The sequence below is a fragment of the Teleopsis dalmanni genome, chromosome 2 (genome assembly GCF_002237135.1).
Source record: "Teleopsis dalmanni isolate 2A chromosome 2, ASM223713v2, whole genome shotgun sequence".
NCBI classification, from domain to species: Eukaryota; Metazoa; Arthropoda; class Insecta; order Diptera; family Diopsidae; genus Teleopsis; species Teleopsis dalmanni.
Window position 1 is genome coordinate 122,757,994 of NC_051847.1, and position 4,914 is coordinate 122,762,907.

Genomic DNA, 4,914 nt, shown 5'->3' on the forward strand with positions numbered 1-4,914 from the left:
CTTAATTTCGTAAAAATCTTAATTTCAGCTTCGTTTCAGCGAAATTAAGTTGTTTTTTCTATACAAAATTCAGTTTTAAGGTTAGAACGAAATTAAGGAAAATGACCTTAATTTCGTTGAAACGAAGGCTGAAATTAAGGGACATTTCAAACGCGACTATGCGTAAGATAAATTTTTACCAAAAGATAAAGTTGAGATAACGAAAAAGTGACCGTTAATTTTAATGAAAACGGGATAATATTTTGAAAGTAGTGCAAACTTTTAAATTTAAATATAGAGAAAAAAATGGAACTGTGTAACTGTTATTAAATTAATATTGAGTAAAAAATAATAATCCACATAACTGAAATCCACTAAAACTAATAGAACTACTAAATGCCATCCTTTATAGTTATAAGAATCAACTTTTCCAGATACTTTCCAGATACAAATGGTGTTTGGAGCATGTAATTTTTAACATTCGATTTGTAAACAAAAAACATATGATTTCCTTAATTTGGTGCAGTATGAACGCTTTCGAAATTAACTTAATTTAATTTTTACGAAATTAACGAAATTTGACTGTCTGAACATGGTATTATCTTCTTACTCAATTAAAATAAATTTTGATACGAAAATATTTAAATTCATTAAATTAATTCTTCCATCACGCCTTCGCATGCTGCAACTTTCATTATTAGAACAAAACGGATCCCAATATACATACGTGTATAATGTAATATTTGTACTAAATAATTGTACTTCAAAGGCTGTATTATTAAATTTAAATCGGAAGTGTGGAAGAACGAAAGTCGTTTATTAAGTGAACTTAATTTTTTTTATAGCAGATAAATGATAATACAATTATAATCATAAATATGAAATAAAGGTTGCCGCTAAGAATTTTTATAATTTAGTTTAATCAACTAATTATATTATTTATATTCTCACACAACTGCCTATCTGCAATCTTAAACATCAAGGTTTCCGCTAATAATTTTTAAAATTAAATTTAAATTAAATCAATTAAATATATTATTTAATATTTTTAATTGCCTACCTCAGTAATTCTTCCAGCCAAGTCGGCTGACTGGAGTGCGTTGCCCGGCAAACCAGCATTGACAAATGACTAAGATTACGTTTGAGTTCAGACATATTTGGTGTACTTTTCGGTATTTATTTTAAAACAAAAAATTTCTGTTAAATAAATTTATTTAATATAAACACTTCAAAACATTTAAAAAACAAAAATTTTAAAAACAATATTTTTATTATATATTTATACGATGCTTAACAATTTTTTTTGATGAAGAAACTAAGATTTCAATCAAATTTAGGGCTAAACATATGCCATATTTTTTTAATTTTTATTTTTTAAATTGTAAAATATTAAAAACTTTTATTGTTGGGGTATAAAAGTTTTAATCCCAAATTGAGTTATATTCAATTTATTTCTAAAAACAACATCACTCTGTACAAATTATTAAATTATATTTTTTTTTTGCACTATAAAATTATTGATACTTCATTATTTATTTTATATCCTTAAGTATGTGTTTATATATATTTAACTTATATCCATAATATATTTGTATATATATAAATTACTTTTTTATTCAAAGGGTAATGAAAAAAATTCATGTTTTCCAGGCACGGTATCTTCTTGCAAAAAAAATAATTATTTTGCCAAAAAAACAAAAATTATTTTATATAAAATTAAAATCAAATTTAACTTACGAATATAAATATAATATTATATATATATATATATTAATATATATAAATATATATATATATATATATATATATATATAGAAAATGTATTAATTCCAACTTTTAAATGAAAAATTATTGACAATTGAATTATTTTTTATTTTAAAATATTTATTTACATTTTTGAATCATTTTCCTAATAATACACTATTATATATTTTCAACTGTTAATTTTCTGTATATATTTAATATATTATAATTGAAATTATTTTTTATTTTGTATCGACAAATATCCACTAAACTGTTTCTCATCTTTGCAAATACAATACTACAAAGATTCTCATTGTAGCTTTTAGTGCAAATAATGCATTCAGGCAAACTAAAATGCTATAAAGTTTTCATTAGCATATAATATTATATTATTTTTAAACTGAATTGTTTTAATTTAGTAGGGACAATAACTAAAAATAATCAAAACAAATATTAATGCGAAAATATTATGCAGACTCGCACATATCACAAATGCACGGCTTAATTTTTGCCAGAGGTATTAAAATTTATTAAATGCCTTGTGTCATTGATGTCATTTAACAAATATGTAAACAAAATATGAACAATTGTATTTATATATATATATACATATATTTATATATCTCAGACTCATTAACAAACGCATTAAAGCATGATATAGTTGCCAAATTTTTTAAACTAATTGCAAAGCTCTTCGTATTTTTTGAGAATACTATATAAAGCTTATCAATGAAATTAAAAAGTTAATTAAAAAATAAAATTATATGTTTATTTTTTACAAATAATGAAAATTAATTTTTAATCTAATTTTACTAATAGAAAATTCGGCAATGAAACTACTATGCTGAATAATTGAAATAATTAAATTATAATTATATTTGGGTAACAATAAAAATGAAAACTTATTGAATAGGCTGAGTACTTGTCTGTACGAGGGCTATGTACCAAGTCCGTGATAGATTGAATGATTAGTGAAATATGGAAAAGAATAATGGATGTGACTCAGATATGATGTGTCTTATTTATTGATGTAGTTTTTAAGAAACACATATATTACATGTGTATTCTAATCATTTTGTATCTTCTGTAAAACCTTTAAATATCTTATATCTTTAAATATAAAATAGTTCAAAAAATTTAAAAAAGAAATAAATTTATCAAGTGCAAAAGATAACTTACTTGACACGAGCAAAAAATACAAATGAAGCTCCAAAACTCTAAGTTGCTCATTAATAACAGATCTTCGCTGCCCATAGAGTATAAAGTACTCTTGTAAAACAGCGTCATAAAATCGATATGGGCTTATGGTATCTAGCTATTTTAACTCAGTCAAAAATACAGAAAACAATCACTGCTGCCCCATGATATTTTAGTAAGTTAGGTATCCACTGAGATCTCCAAATTTCCCTAGTTAAAACTGAATTTGACAATATAAGAAAAAGATACAATTAAACAAGTTAACTGACAGAACATGTTAACTCCTTAGCTAGGAATTTCGAAGCTGACCTTTCAGCCATAAATTAAAATTCAATAGCTTGAAGTAAAAAACCCACGCTTCTTTTTATTAATCTGATAAAGTTTAACTGATCTCTTAATAAACCACCCAACATTCATTCCAATAAAATTTCACCCATTGATTTGGATGAGGTTTGTGAGATAAGATTTACTTATTTTATTTTATATTAAATAATGTATAGTTAAAATAAAAATTGTAGTATTATGTGATTAGTGATAAGATATAAAACTCATTGTTAGTCTCATTGTAAGAGAAGACCATTAATAAAGGTATAAGCATTTAAAAAGAAAAAAGTGCATATAAATCTGGTAGACATGAAGAAATCCGGAGTTTCGAAACGAATTTTTAGATAAAATTTAAAAAAAGATAGAAAATAGTACTTCTCCCAAGGTATAGTAGTATTCGAATCTTTGATTTCCCATATATATATTATTCTAAATGACAACAACTTATAATTAGAATTACCTTATATGGTAGAAGTTGTATTTGCTTGAAACATAAAAAAAAACTATGAATGAGTTGATATAGTAATGAGGACATCATCAAATTCCAAATTTCTAGTTAGGAATTCGAGATCTTTTTTACAGTTAATCGCTTAGTATCTGATTAACCCGTTCATCGGTTTTCATTTTTGTACCATGTGATGCATCTTCATGTTTATTTACATTTAAAATTTTTCGACTAGCATTCCACTAATAAAAGTCAATTATTAAATGAATGATTGTACTATTTTGACAGACTTTTTTTTAAATAGTTTCATAAATGCTCCACAATTAGCAAATCAATTACGATAATGTGTTAACTGAGATAGTGTAGATGAATTATTATTTCCAAATAATTAGCAAAAAAAGTCACGTTTTGAAATTCATTGATGACATCAATTAAGAGACTTTTCAAATGGCCCTTGTATACAAACATGTGACTTCGAATTCGTTTTTACTTAATTTTTTTAACAAAAAAGTCAATGAAATCTATTCATATGGAATAATTAAATTTTTAAATTTTTAAAACTGACTTGTATAAGATACACTGTAAAAATATCAATAAGTTAGAAATCAGTTACTCAGTTGCACATAGAATTAATAAATATTAGTTGAGGTCTAAAACATAAAACATAAAATATCTCTTAAATATTCAGTTTATGGTGTGGTGATGCATAAATAAGTTGATTGTCAATGAAATATTTTATTTGCATAATAGAACAATTGAATATAAATTTCTTCTTCTTATTTGGCACTACAGTCCCTTTCGATCTGCCTCCATCTGTCCCTATCTCCTGCTACTCTCTTCTAGTTCAGTACTTCAAACGTTCTTGCATCACCATACACATTCTCATCCCATCTTGTTCTTGGTCTATCTCTGAGCCTGGTTGTCATCGGCTTTGTGTTGAATATGTGGTTCGGCTTACTCTCCGACCCCATTTTTATTACATGAGCAGCCCATTGTAACCTTTGCGACTTAATGTATCTCACTATATGTTCGTTTCTAAGCAGTTCTTCAATTTCAATTTCTTATTTTCGCATAAGTTATAAATTATGTATTTATTTATTTAATATAGGTTAAATTATATTTAAATTGAGTTCATGAAATATGAAATATTTTACTTGATTATTATTAAAATTAATTCTATTTGAATTGAGAATATATCTAAAAATGTAAATAATTTTTTATTTTTT